The sequence below is a fragment of the Pinus tabuliformis genome, chromosome 7, assembly GCF_031772625.1.
Source record: "Pinus tabuliformis cultivar Carrire ecotype Pingquan chromosome 7, CPIR1, whole genome shotgun sequence".
Classification (NCBI taxonomy): domain Eukaryota; kingdom Viridiplantae; phylum Streptophyta; class Pinopsida; order Pinales; family Pinaceae; genus Pinus; species Pinus tabuliformis.
In genome coordinates this window covers 1,046,831,959-1,046,848,049 of record NC_142293.1, presented here as the reverse complement: position 1 = coordinate 1,046,848,049, position 16,091 = coordinate 1,046,831,959, and positions in this window count along the sequence as shown.

Below are 16,091 nucleotides of genomic sequence, written 5' to 3'. Positions count from 1 at the left end.
CACTCAACGCAATGTGGACCATTGCTTCCTATGGGGGGAGGAATGATACAGGTGGATATTGGTGGCCACCAACCTGTTCCACTTGGACCCCCAACACCGTGTCTTTCAATTTTTCGATTTCCTCAATTGTAACACAATCTACTATTTTTTGCACTTTTTTGGTTCTTGAACTTCCAGAGCCGTTTTGAGGCCCTAAATGACAATTTTAGGGAAATAGAGAGACCGAAAACATCATTAACTAAACTAGCATTTCAATTTGAGCCTCCTCTTCTAGTTCTTCAAAACGAGGTATTATGACAACCAAACGAAGATCGTATGCCAAAGTTACGACCCCGAGAATTTGATGTACCAATTTACACAAATTGGGTCCACAGTTTTGGCGCTTCATCTCCTAGTGTTAGATTTTTGGATGCTTAGGATTTTCCATTGTTTCTCAATAATAAATAGACCCTTAAGCCTCATTGTAATGCAGTTCAGAGGCATGTAACCGCCATATCTCTTCTCAATGACAAGTGAGCATCGCTCGAGCTGGTTTATTTCTGTTCTATTTGTAAGCATATTTCAATATTCTAATATTAATGAAATGAAGTGTTATTTATGCTGCATTTCTATATTTATGGTTATATGTGTAATTTGTTGCGTTCCTGTTTAAGTTCGGATCATGTTTATAGGAAGAAAAATTTATATTTCTTTTTCCCAAACATGTAAGTTAGTATAGTACAATTTAATGAATATGTTTTCCTGTTATCATATACGGTTTTATACTTTATAAAAAAAATTGCCTAGACTTCACAGTGTTTTATTACTTAGTAAAAGATTCACCAAGACTTTACAAAGTGTTATTATTCAGTGAAAGGTTTGCTAAGATCTTACACGATTTTATAATTTAGTGAAATTTTCGCCATGATTTTACAATATGGTGAGATATTCGCCAATTTTTTTATATATACATATTATATTATTGATGAAACTTCCTTCCATTTTTCCTATGTATCATGGGGCTTAACTTATTTATTATACATATAAATTTAGGGGGATTCTTAAAATTTTCCGTGTTCTTGAGTCATTAAACCTTGTGGTCTAGCATAAAGAATGGTTCGATTTGGATTGTATCGCCCTCAAAAATATATAAACCCTCAAATTTCAATACATGGGATGGATCAGGTACATACTTCCCAAGAGCAAAAACATGAAAAAAACATGCATCTTTCTTAGATGGGGTGACAACTTAAGCTTATAAGCAACTGGTCCAATCCTTTTTAAAATATTGAATGACCCGATAAACCTAGGGGATAGCTTGGTTCCTTTACAAAACCTAAAGGAACTATTCAAGGGTCCAATTCTAACAAAAACATTGTCACCTTCCTTATAGCTTCTATCAATTCTTTTTGTATCAGCATAATTTTTATGTCGATCCCTTGCCTCCTTCAATCTCTACTTTATTGAAATCATTTCCTCTTCCATTCCATGTAACAAGTCTGGTCCCAATATGGCTTGATATTCCAATCGATCCTAGCTTAGTCTGTACAACATGGTATTCCATAGAGAATTTCATATGATATTTCTCTCATTGATTCTGATGATCCATGATATACATTCTCAAAATGTCCTCTAGTACTTGGTTTACTCTTTCTATTTTCCCATCACTATCTAGATAATATGAAACACCAAAGTTGAGTTGTGTTCCGATAGAATTTAGGAGTGTTTGCTAGAATCTAGAAGTAAACTTGAATCTCTATCAAATATGATTTTTTGTGTTGAAAATGGCAACAAGAAATGTTAAAAATAACATCTAGAAATTCCAATTTAATTTGTCCTTGAATTAAATTAGAATTCTATTCTCATATCAACTTCTAATAGTTAATTGAGTTAAATTGACTAAATTGACTTAGGAAATTCGAGTTGAAAGTCTATCTAGAGTCATGTAGAGTGATCCCTAAATTTTAGGGGCCAAGGTTGAGTTCTTTGGAGTTGTAATTTGATAACTCAGTCTAAAAAAGTTATAGTCAGTTAAACTAGTTCTAATTGTTGGAGGAACTAGTAGAGGTCTAGTAGTGGAGTAGTGCACCAGTGCATCACCAGTACCACACCAGTTAACTAAATATTCACTCAATAATAACTCATGCATGTCAGTTCAGAGTAATACCCAGTTGAGCTTAGAGTTGAGGGACACTGTACTATCAGTTGTATAATTTTCTGAGTTATACAAATGGTGCATGCAATCAGCAGAAGGCCTATGTTTGGATTGCGTAGTTATGGAGAGGAAATTTTCACATTAAATAGAGGCTAATTCCCTTAGGGATTGCGTAAGGAAGTAGGCACTTGGAAGGCTAGTAAATTGGCTAAGTGTTGGCCAGAGTCAGCCTAGAAAGCAAAGAGTTAGATTGTACAAGTGCAAGAATTGTTTAGTATGAACAAACATTTTATTTTATTCTCAAATCTTCTAGTTAATGCAATATAGATAGTCAGGGTTTTTAACAGTTGCTTTCCCCAGAGAAATATTGTGTTATGTGCGATCGATATTCTTCCTTTTCTGCTTATTGTTTCATCGATCAATTTTAGGTTCCGCTAAAGAGTAGAGTAGATTCTTGTCTTATGTTTTAGCATATCACATAATTTGTTGAATCTACAAGTACAAATCTACATTTCAAGTCACTGCAAGTAGGTGAATCATCTCTTTTAGAAAACCTGAGCGATAACAATTGTGTTATAGGTGCTTTTAATTGAAATGAAGTAGGCACTTTTAGTGAGCTTGTGAACAACTACCATAATGCAGTCATGTCTCTGGGGGGTTACAGGAAGACACCACACAAAATCCATTAAAATGACTTCCAACTTGGTTTTGGGTATATCATGTGGTTGTAATAGTCCTTCAAGGTGACAATGTTCTGCTTTAACTTGTTGACATTCTAGAATTCTATACTAAGCCACAAACTATGTTATATCTTTTTCATTCAACCCAAAAAAAAACTTTTTTAAGTCCTCATACATTTCCCTCACTCTTGGATGTGCATCGTAAGGAGATCTATGGGATTCCTTCAATATTAGCCTCCTAATTTCTTTGTTTTCTGGTACATACATCTTACCTTTATGTCGTAATAATCCATCATCTCTACCAAACATCCTTCCTAATTCATTCTCATCAGTATTCCTCCCTGCAAGGTATATTTTATTTGTTGGCCATGGTGATCTTTTACAAGTTGGCTTATAATCTAGTAATTTAGGCTTGTTTTCAATGGCAATATTGAATTTAGTTTAGGCCTTCTCCTTAAGACATTTTCCACTTTATTTTCTTTGCCTTTGATGAAATATAGTTTGAAATCATATTCACTGAATAGTTCACTCTAATGTCATTGTTAAGCATTGAGGTCCTTTTGAGAAAATGTGTTCAAGACCTTTGTGGTATGTCTTAAGTTCAAATTGACATCCCATTACATGATGTCTCCATAGCTTCGATGCCATTACTGATGAAACTTGCTCTATATCATGGTTTGCAAATTGATTTCATGACCCCTTGATTTCATAACCTGAAAGGTCCATCTTTCTTCCTCACAAAGATCACTAGTGCTCCCCAAGGTGACACACTAGGCCTAACCATCCTTTGATCGAAAGGTTCCTTAAAGTTGTACACTTAACTCATAAATTTCTAAAATAGTCATTCGATAAGGAGTTTTAGATATGGGTTTTGCCTCCCGTTTCAAGGAAATTGAGAAATAAAATTCTATTACAAGGGGTGTTAGAGCCTAGATTTTCCTCAGGCTGAAAAGACAAGGTTCTAGGTCCACATCAAACCACGCTCAACCTCGTAGCTAGCCCTACGAGGACAGGAGAGGGCTCTCTCCGAGTCAATCTCAGCGAAAGATAATCGATGGGGCTTGAGATGACAGATTTAACAACTAATCTTAGGCTAGGTATGAAGTGAAAAGATTTGATTTAAGTTTTTGAGGGTTTTGTTGGAAAAAAGGGAAAGGCAAAATTTGGGTCCGGGGATGAGGCCTAGTTTTTGCAGAGTTATGATTGGGGCAAGGAAGGCAGTCGTTTTGATGCTTTGGATTGAATGAATGGATGGATCAAACTGGTGAGGAGCTAAGGAGGGAAAGAGGGTCTCAAGAGTCCTCCTCAAACAGATAAAAACATGTGGAATTAAACAAAATTTCAAGGCAAAGCATAGCAGTCCAATGAATTCTACCTTAATCACTCATTTGTTTAATTGCACAAGAAAAGAGAAGGGAAAATGATACACATAAACATCAGTGAACTTACAAATACATAGTGAAAAACACCATCAAAACATAGAGCCACATGGATCCCAACAAGTGCTGCAAAACCCTGGTCTTTCCTTTGCCAAAATTGCAGAAATGAAATGTAAAATACAGTGCCAAGCGATCCCAAGTATCCAACCCTGAAAATGACTGAGAAATTACATGATATAGACAAGCCTAACTCCTTCCCAAGCCTCTAGGGGTTGAGCTTATCATTCTAGGAGCTGTTTGAACCAATTCTAAACAAGGAACTGAAATCTAGGTAGTCAAACAACTTACCCCTATATGCTAGGAAACTGATTCATTCACTTATTTTTCACTTTTTAGTGAATGAATCTACCAAAACAAGTAAAAATGTGCCCAAAATTACATCATGGTCATCGAATTATATCATGGTAGATCAATAGTTAGATCAAAAAGTAAAACTAGTCAAATCTGGGCGAATTTCTGAGCTGAAGAGTGAAAATGAGGCCAAATTTCTCTATGCGCAGTGCCCAAATTCTCTATGCGTCGCGCCACTTTGGAGCTGATTTGGAGGCACTTCCCAAAGTCCAAATTGAGCCCAAGATAGCTCGTTGGAAATCCATGCCTGTCTACTTTCCAACCCAAGTGGAATTTATGGATTTGGTGTCCATTTGACCCTCCAAATGTCCAATCTCCCAAGACTACTTCCTGTGTGTCAAAATAGGGGCAGTGAGGTCATTTTTGAGTGTTTTTTTGACCTTTTGAGGGCTCAAAACCTGCCCAAATTTCTTGGCCATGCACAAAAAACCATAATTTCTCATGAAAAATCCAGAAATGCGAAGTTTTTCGGATTTGGAGCCCTCTAGCAAAAGCGAGCGCCACGTGGCACGACGCATAGGGAAGGAAACCCTGTGTTAAACATTTCTGTGCGTAGCGCCTTTTGCAGACCAGTTTTGAGGGCCTTCTCGGTGTCCAAATTGGACGCAGGATAGCTCATTGGAAAGCCCTTTGATTCTAATTTCCAAAACAACTTTAATTTTTCAATTTGGAGTTAATTTACTCTGTGAAAAATCAAATCTCCCAAGACTAGTCAAAATGTGCCAAATGAAGCTGCCTCAAGGCAGAGTGCTGTTGCAGTCAACTTTTGAAGGTGTTTCTCAACTCCAAATTGAGATCATGCTAGCTCATTGGAAAGATATTTGTGTATAATTATCATTTGATTCAAAAAGAAAGTCATTTTTCCAACCAATTTAGGAGAAAACTTGATTTTCCCGAGGTCACTTCAGAGGTGCATCCATTCTCCCAAGGCAACTGTATTTTTGAAATTTCTCTAAAACCATGACACTTGTGTAAAAAGTGAAGGAAGTTTTTATTCCTTGGCCTATTGGGGACAAACAACTCTCTCAGGTTTCCCGAATTCATCTTTTCTTGCTCAGAGACATCATTTGAGTAAAACCTACCCCGATGTGTGGAACAGGGGATTTGTTGAAATGAAGCGAAATGAAGGGGATAGGGGGCTTCTAAATTCTTGAGGAAATTTTGCAAAGTAGGGAGGGATGTTAGGAAGTAGGGGAAAGTGGAATCTCAGAAATTGAGTGAGGGGAAGAGGTCCAAAAGGGCTAAACACAGGCCCAACCTAGAAAATTGTCATGTTGTAGTAAGAAACTAGGGTTTGTGGAAAATTGAGGAATTTGGGGGATCTGAGTGATGGGAAGTGTCTAATAAGGTACATTAAGGATAGGGGAAGGTGTATAAACATCAGGATACAAGTTTTGCTAATGATTTGATCCTCCAAGAGAAATTACCTTCAAAACCCTAGGAGAGGGAAATGAACCTTACCCAGGCACAACCTAAGCATAAACAAGGTGTAAAATGACCCAGTGGAACTTGACATGATAATGAAAACCCTCTGAATGATGGTACACTCTGCCGAATGGTGACATGAAGCTATTGGGACAGCCATTAGGGTTTGGGAATTTTAAGTATGAGACTAGGGTTTGGTGCATTTGGGATTTTGGGAAAGGGAACTTGGGATTAGGGGTATGTGAATTAAGGGGGTAGTGGAAATTAAGGAATAAGGGAATCAATGAAAAAGGGATAAGGGAGTAAACTTGGTGGCAAAATAGTCATCAAAACAATAGGCAACAATTTTTGTTGGAGGAACTTGAAATGATAGGGTTCAACTTCTTTAAGCAATCACCATGAAACAAGCAACATGAAGTAAGCACCCAACTTGGATAGAAAATGATAATGGAGGCTCTACCTGACAAATCCATGCATTTTTGGGCGATTTGAGCGATTTGGGCAAGTTCTAGCAATTTTTGAACCCTATGTTTGTATGCGCTGCGCGGCCAGCCCAATGTGCCGTGCCTCACCAATGCGCCGTGCCCGTGCAAAAATACACTGCGCGTTTGCTCCCAGTGCGCCGCGCCTCTCTGGTGCGCCGCGCCTTCTGCCCAGTGCGCCGTGCGCACTCTAAACACAATCTTGGCTTTGAAAATTACAGTTTTTCCCTCTCACCACTAAACTTCGACCTTCTTTGATCTCTTGGATGTAAATGACATTGATACACATAGAGATATCTTTATAAAGACATGGCTTTGATTTTGGCTTTGTAAAGACCCACTTTTGTAATGTTTTAAAATTGACATTTCTTCACTTTAATACAAACCCTGGTCTTTTGTTTCCTCTTTGATTATCTGACTTGAATGATGGATCTTTTGGCTATTTTTGCAGGGATAGTGGCATGTCTTGACAAAGGAAGACCAGGGCTGTGCCTGGAGAATTCAACAACTGAAAAGCTTTTGAAAATTACATGGCAATTTATTACAAAACGAAATAACGAATTTTCTTCAAAACAGAGTTTTGAAGAAAAGTCATAGTTGAGCATATGATGATGAAAATATTGGAAATGAAAACTTATTAAGAACCTCCCTCATGGGTCTGCTGGCATTATTAGATTTTTTGAAGACGAAACCATAGACCTAATGGACCCTTTTGCTGACCAAGAGACCAAATAGGACTGTAAATAACTGAAATCAACTTTGATGATCTTTGAGAAATTTTGACCAACCCAACAGGTGCAACCGAGGGAAACAGGTGAAGAGATGCTTCCATCAGACATTGGTATGACCCTAATGGAATGCAAATGATAGAGTTGAATGAGACACCTAAAAATGAAATGCAATAAGAGAAATGATCTCTGACGAAGGGATGACCAGACCGATTCTAACATTGGCTCCAATGGGGATGGTAGCTCCTTGGAGGTGCCAAGAATGGCAGATCTCTGGGAGAGCAGACAGTGCCTTCATCCATTGGGAAATGGAGTCAAAACTCAAGCTAAAATACATGACTGAAAACTGACACAAACTAACTTAAAAACAAGACTAAAAACTGACTCACAAATGACTCATGACTGACTTAACTAAAACAAGAACTTTCAAAGCTTATTGAAGGGCAGCAGTCCATCAAGATTTCAAATCATGATGACAATCACCTGCATACTAATGAAATATGTACAATCATGTGTAATGAGCTTTCCAATGTAACCAATCCAGCAGATGGCTACATACCAAATTTCTGCTCTCACTTTTCTCGAGCAGGCGGAACGATGGACCTTTAGGCAACTCACAATAACCACTGAAACCAAGGCTTATGATAACGAACCAACCAACATTAATATTCTTAGGTGCTTGCAAAAGAATGCCGAAAGGATCTTGAAAATTTTGAAGCACTAGCTTGTCTTGAGATCCAACAGCAAAAATACAAGTACTCCCTTCATTCTGATCTGAAAGAACCACTGGTTGCTGAGTGATAGGAAGGCACAGAGAAGTATAAGCTTTTGCTATTTGAGTGTTAGCTGTAAATTCCTTAACCGTGAGAAATTATAGCATATTGTCTCTCTTAATCTCATATTCCTCAACTTCATGGTCTAGGTCATTCTTAAACAAAAAACAATCTTCAAGATTATCAAACATGACAACCTTATCATCTTTGTGAAAGAAAATATTATCTATTTGCTGATCTATAAAACTGATTACAAGACTGTCATCATTTTCAAAAGAGGAAGAAGTTTCACCAACACTTTCTTGACCATGTGTGCACTGCAAATCTGCTTTAGCTTGGGCTGTAACATGACCTTTCAAGAGTTGATCTATCTCATCTTCAGACAGGGGAGATAATACTTTCTGTTTTGTTTTGCTCAAGCGATTACTATCTTCTTGAAATAACATTTCAAAACATGACAAACCTGAATGACAGTCCTGATCTTCTGAAATTTGGAAACATTGTTGATCATCTTCATATGACATGGCAATCAAATTATCCTTTATCACTGAGTTATCGAAAGAAGATTTTTCACTTACTTGAACAAAGATCTCATCTTGTTTTTCATGAAATGGTTGGATTACCTCCTCATGAAGGCTTTGGTCAATAACTTTGACTTCTTCATTCCAGATGATCTCAACAGCAGAGCTCTCCTTCATGGGATTCAACACAAGGTAGTCTACATCATCACAATCTGAATCTAGATCCGAAATAGCTGACTTGACTTTATCACATTCTGAAATTGAAACTTGATTTCCCTGCATGCTGTCTTCTTCTATGGACAGATCTGAAATAGAACCCTCTCTTTCATCAGTTCCCATTGTGCTAAGATCTTGATCCGGCTGCAAAGTTTCCTGAGCATCTTGATGAGTATCTTCTAAGCTCTTTTTATGCTGCTGAAACGGATTTTCATACAGGGCCTCCATGATCTCATCATCCATGAAGTCATCATCTTCATAAACCTTTTCAAGATTTTCAATAAAACTATGAACATGGCTACAACAGTTCTGGACTAAATTTAATGATGGATAAAATTCTTTATACCTTTCAAAGAACATGGTATGAAAATCCTTCAAATAGTAAATACAAGCAGGCGGCAAACTTTCATACCAAGATCGAGCTTCACCTTCCAGAGTGGCCATGAATATTTTCATCAAGCAATCTTCAGGAAAATCAACCTTCAACTTGCGAATATGTATGTGAAATCTAACCAGATGTAAAGCAGCATCATTCCTATTATCATCTTTAAACATAGGCAAATTCCTTTGCCAATTTACCTTTGGAATTTTATTTGGAAAACCTAGAATGTGATCTCGGCTCATGGGAGCGTATCTTCTTGCAACCCGTTCCATCTTGAAAATATTAAAGCTACTAATTTTCCTACAATGGAGTCACCATGAAGCATTGATCTCTGGATTTTCCAGTGAATGAAGTTGCCAGGTGAATGATTTCAACCTATCTAATTCTAGACTCATCACCTAAAGTCTAGAACGATTTGATGTACTGGGGAGTAATTCACAAGTCAAGTGTCACGTTCACAAGATAGACCGGAGATTGACTGAAGCAACGTTTATCTACTTTCGTTGATGCATTGCAAGAGCATTCCGAAGGCTACCTGGCATAACTTCAGGCTCTGTCTATAGATTATAAAACAAATAACACTAAAAAGCAAACCATTTTTCTTCCCCAGTACGGTCGCCACTATGTTAGAGCCTAGATTTGCCTCAGGCTGAAAAGACAAGGTTCTAGGTCCACATCAAACCACACTCAGCCTCGTAGCTAGCCTTACGAGGACAGGAGAGGGCTCTCTCCGGGTCAGTCTCAGCGAAAGATAATCTATGGGGCTTGAGATGACTGATTTAAAAACTGATCTTAGGTTAGATATGAAGTGCAAAGATTTGATTTAAGTTTTTGAGGGTTTTGTTGGAAAAAAGGGAAAGGCAAATTTTGGGTCCGGGGATGAGGCCTAGTTTTTGAAGAGTTCTGATTGGGGAAAGGAAGGTAGTCATTTTGATGCTTTGGATTGAATGAATGGATGGATCAAACTGGTGAGGAGCTAAGGAGGGAAATAGGGTCTCAAGAGTCCTCCTCAAACAGATGAAAACATGTGGAATTAAACAAAATTTCAAGGTAGAGCATAGTAGTCCAATGAATTCTACCTTAATCACTCATTTGTTTAATTGCAGAAGAAAAGAGAAGGGAAAATGATACACATAAACATCAGTGAACTTACAAATACATAGAGAAAAACACCATCAAAACATAGAGCCACATGGATCCCAACAAGTGCTGCAAAACCCTGGTCTTTCCTTTGCCAAAATTGCAGAAATGAAATGTACAATAGAGTGCCAAGCAATCCCAAGTATCCAACCCTGAAAATGACTGAGAAATTACATGATATAGACAAGCCTAACTCCTTCCCATAGCTCTAGGGGTCGAGCTCATCATTCTAGGAGCTGTTTGAACCAATTCTAAACAAGGAATTGAAATCTAGGTAGTCAAACGACTTACCCCTATATGCTAGGAAACTGATCCATTCATTTATTTTTCACTTTTTAGTGAATGAATCTACCAAAAAAAGTAAAAATATGTCCAAAATTACATCATGGTCATCAAATTACATCATGGTAGATCAATAGTTAGATCAAAAAGTAAAACTAGTCAAAACTGGGTGAATTTATGAGCTGAAGAGTGAAAATAAGGCCAAATTTCTCTATGCGCCGCGCCCAAAATCTCTATGCGTCGTGCCAATTTGGAGCTGATTTGGAGGCACTTCCCAAAGTCCAAATTGAGCCCAAGATAGCGCGTTGGAAATCCCTACCTGTATACTTTCCAACCGAAGTGGAATTCCTGGGTTTGGTGTCCATTTGCCCCTCCATATGTCCAATCTTCCAAGACTGCTTCCTATGTCTCAAAATAGGGGCAGTGAGGTCATTTTTGAGTGCTTTTTTGACCTTTTGAGGGCTTAAAACATGCCCAAATTTCTTGGCCATGCACAAGAAACCATAATTTATCATGTCAAATCCAGAAATGTAAAGTTTTTGGATTTGGAGCCCTCTAGCAAAAGCGAGCGCCACGTGGTGCGGCGCATAGGGAAGGAAACCCTGTGTTAAAAATTTCTGTGTCTAGTGCCTTTTGCAGACCTGTTTTCAGGGACTTCCCAATGTCCAAATTGGGCTCAGGATAGCTCGTTGGAAAGCCCTTTGAGTCTAATTTCCAAAACAACTTTAAGTTTTCAATTTGGAGTTCATTTACCCTGTCAAAAGTGAAATATCCCAAGACTGGTAAAAATGTGCCAAATGAAGCTGCCTCAAGGCAGAGTGATATTGCAGTCAACTTTTGAAGGTGTTCCTCAACTCCAAATTGAGCTCATGGAAGCTCATTGGAAAGATATTTGTGTCTAATTATCATTTGACTCAACAAGAAAGTAATTTCGCCAACGAAGCTAGGAGAAAACTTGATTTTCCCGAGGTCACTTCAGAGGTGCATCCTTTCTCCCGAGGCAATTGTATTTTTGACATTTCTCTAAAACCATGACACCTGTGTAAAAAGTGAAGGAGGTTTTTCGTCCTTGGCCTATTGGGGACAAAAAATGCTCTCAGTTTTCCCAAAATCATCTTTTCTTGCTTAGAAATATCATTTGAGTAAAACCTACCCCGATGTGTGGAACAGGGGATTTGTTCAAATGAAGCGAAATGAAGGGGATAGGGGGCTTCTAAATTTTTGAGGAAATTTTGCGAAGTAGGGAGGGATGTTAGGAAGTAGGGGAAAGTGGAATCTCAGAAATTTAGTGAGGGGAAGAGGTCCAAAAGGGCTAAACACATGCCCAACCTAGAAAATTGTCATGTTGAAGCAAGAAACTAGGGTTTGTGGAAAAATGAGGAATTTGGGGGATCTGAGTGGTGGGAAGTGTTTAATAAGGTACATTAAGGATAGGGGAATGTGTATGAACAATAGGATACAAGTTTTGCTAATGATTTGATCATCCAAGAGAAATTACCTTCAAAACCCTAGGAGAGGGAAATTAACCTTACCGAGGCACAATCAAAGCATGAACAAGGTGTAAAATGACCCAGTGGAACTTGACATGATAATGACAACCCTCTGAATGATGGTACACTCTGCCGAATGGTGACATGAAGCTCTTGGGACAGCCATTAGGGTTTGGGAATTTTAAGTATGAGACTAGGGTTTGGTGCATTTGGGATTTTGGGAAAGGGAACTTGGGATTAGGGGTATGTGAATTAAGGGGGTAGTGGAACTTAAGGAATAAGGGAATCAATGAAAAAGGGATAAGGGAGTAAACTTGGTGGCAAAATAGTCATCAAAACCCTAGGCAACAATTTTTGTTGGAGGAACTTGAAATGATAGGGTTCAACTTCTTTAAGCAATCACCATGAAACAAGCAACATGAAATAAGCACCCAACTTGGATAGAAAATGATAATGGAGGCTCTACCTAACAAATCCATGCATTTTTGGGCGATTTGAGCGATTTGGGCAAGTTCTAGCAATTTTTGAACCCTCTATCTGTAAGCACTGCACCTCACCAATGCGCTGCACCCGTGCAAAAATACACTGCGCGTTTGCTCCCAGTGCGCCACGCCTCTCCGGTGCACTGCGCCTTCTGCCTAGTGCGTCGCGCGCACTCTAAACACAGTCTTGGATTTGAAAATTACAGTTTCACCCTCTCACCACTAAATTTCAACCTTCTTTGATATCTTGGATGCAAATGACATTGATACACATAGAGATATCTTTATAAAGACATGGCTTTGATTTTGTCTTTGTAAAGACCCACTTTTGTAATGTTTTAAAATTGGCATTTCTTCACTTTAATACAAACCCTGTTCTTTTGTTTCCTCTTTGATTATCTGACTTGAATGATGAATCTTTTGGCTACTTTTGCAGGGATAGTGGCACGTCTTGACAAAGGAAGACCAAGGCTGTGCCTGGAGAATTCAACAACTGAAAAACTTTTGAAAATTACATGGCAATTTATTACAAAACAGAATGACGAATTTTCTTCAAAACAGAGTTTTGAAGAAAAGTCATAGTCGAGCATATGATGATGAAAATATTGGAAATGAAAACTTGTTAAGAACCTCCCTCATGGGTCTGCTGGCATTATTAGACTTTTTGAAGACGAAACCCTAGACCTAATGGACCCTTTTGCTGACCAAGAGACCAAATAGGACTGTAAATGACTGAAATCAACTTTGATGATATTTGAGAAATTTTGACCAACCCAGCAGGTGCAACCATGAGGGAAATAGGTGAAGAGACCCTTCCGTCAGACATTGGTATGGCCCTAAAGGAATGCAAATGAAAGAGTTGAATGAGACACCTAAAAATGAAATGCAATAAGAGAAATGATATTTGATGGAGGGATGACCAGACCGACTCTAACATTGGCTCCAATGGGGATGTTAGCTCCTTGGAGGTGCCAAGAACGACATATCTCTCGGAGAGCAGACAGTGCCTTCATTCATTGGGCAATGGAGTCAAAAATCAAGCTACAATGCATGACTGAAACCGATACAAACTAACTTAACAACAAGACTGAAAACTGACTCACAAATGACTCATGACTGACTTAACTAAAACAAGAACTTACAAAGCTTATTGTAGGGCAGCAGTCCATCAAGATTTCAAATCACGATGACAACCACCTTCATACTAATGAAATATGTACAATCATGTGTATTGAGCTTTCCAATGTAACCAATCCAGCAGATGGCTACATACCAAATTTCTGCTCTCACTTTTCTCGAGCAAGCGGAACGATGAACCTTTAGGCAACTCACAATAACCACTGAAACCAAGGCTTATGATAATGAACCAGCCAACATTCATATTCTCAGGTGCTTTCAAAAGAATGCCGAAAGGATATTGAAAATTATGAAGCACTAGCTTGTCTTGAGATCCAACAGCAAAAATACAAGTACTCCCTTCATTTTGATATGAAAGAACCACTGGTTGCTGAGTGATAGGAAGGCACAGAGAAGTATAAGCTTCTACTATCTGAGTGTTAGTTGTAAATTTCTTGACCGTGAGAAATTCTAGCATATTGTCTCTTTCAAGCTCATATTCCTCAACTTCATGGTCTAGGTCATTCTTAAACAAAAAACAATCTTCAAGATTATCAAACATGACAACCTTATCATCTTTGTGAAAGAAAATATTATTTGTTTGCTGATCTATAAAACTGATTACAATACTGTCATCATTTTCAAAAGAGGAAGAAGTTTCACCAACACTTTCTTGACCATGTGTGCATTGCAAATCTGCTTTAGCTTGGGCTGTAACATGACCTTTCAAGAGTTGATCTATCTCATCTTCAGACAGGGGAGATAATACTTCCTGTTTTGTTTTGCTCAAGCGATTACTATCTTCTTGAAATAACATTTCAAAACATGACAAACTTGAATGACATCCTGATCTTCTGAAATTTGGAAACATTGTTGATCATCTTCATATGACATGGAAATCAAATTATCCTTTATCACTGAGTTATCGAAAGAAGATTTTTCACTTACTTCAAAGATCTCATCTTGTTTTCCATGAAATGGTTGGACTACCTCCTCATGAAGGCTTTGGTCAATAACTTTGACTTCTTCATTCCAGATGATCTCAACAACAGAGCTCTCCTTCATCGGATTCAACACAAGGTAGTCTACATTATCACAATCTGAATCTAGATCCGAAATAGTTGACTTGACTTTATCACATTCTGAAATTGAAACTTGATTTCCCTGCATGCTGTCTTCTTCTATGGACAGATCTGAAATAGAACCCTCTCTTTCATCAGTTCCAATTGTGCTAAGATCTTGATCCGACTGCAAAGTTTCCTGAGCATCTTGATGAGTATCTTCTAAGCTCTTTTTATGCTGCTGAAACAGATTTTCATACAGGTCCTCCATGATCTCATCATCCATGAAGTCATCATCTTCATAAACCTTTTCAAGATTTTCAATAAAACTATGAACATGGCTACAACAGTTCTGGACTAAATTGAATGATGGATAAAATTCTTTATACCTTTCAAAGAACATGGTATGAAAATCCTTCAAATAGTAAATACAAGCAGGCGACTAACTTTCATACCAAGATCGAGCTTCACCTTCCAGAGTGGCCATGAATATTGTCATCAAGCAATCTTCAGGAAAATCAACCTTCAACTTGCGAATATGTATGTGAAATCTAACTAGATGTAAAGTAGCATCATTCCTATTATCATCTTTAAACATAGGCAAATTCCTTTGCCAATTTACATTTGGAATTTTATTTGGAAAACCTAGAATGTGATCTCTGCTCATGGGAGCGTATCTTCTTGCAACCCGTTCCATCTTGAAAATCTTAAAGCTACTAATTTTCCTGCAGTGGAGTCACCATGAAGCATTGATCTCTGGATTTTTCAGTGAATGAAGCTGCGAGGTGAATGATTTCAGCCTATCGAATTCTATACTCATCACCCAAAGTCTAGAACGATCTGATGTACTGGGGAGTAATTCACAAGTCAAGTGTCACGTCCACAAGCTAGACCGGAGATTGACTGAAGCAGCGTTTATCTACTTTCACTGATGCATTGCAAGAGCGTTTTGAAGGCTACCTGGCATAACTTCAGGCTCCGTCTATAGCTTATAAAACAAATAACACTAACAAGCAAACCATTTTTCTTCCCCAGTACGGTCGCCACTATGTTAGAGCCTAGATTTGCCTCAGGCTGAAAAGACAAGGTTCTAGGTCCACATCAAACCACGCTCAGCCTCGTAGCTAGCCCTACGAGGACAGGAGAGGGCTCTCTCCGGGTCAATCTCAGCGAAAGATAATCGATGGGGCTTGAGATCACTGATTTAACAACTGATCTTAGGCTAGGTATGAAGTGCAAAGATTTGATTTAAGTTTTTGAGGGTTTTGTTGGAAAAAAGGGAAAGGCAAATTTTGGGTTCGGGGATGAGGCCTAGTTTTTGCAGAGTTTTGATTGGGGCAAGGAAGGTAGTCATTTTGATGCTTTGGATTGAATGAATGGATGGATCAG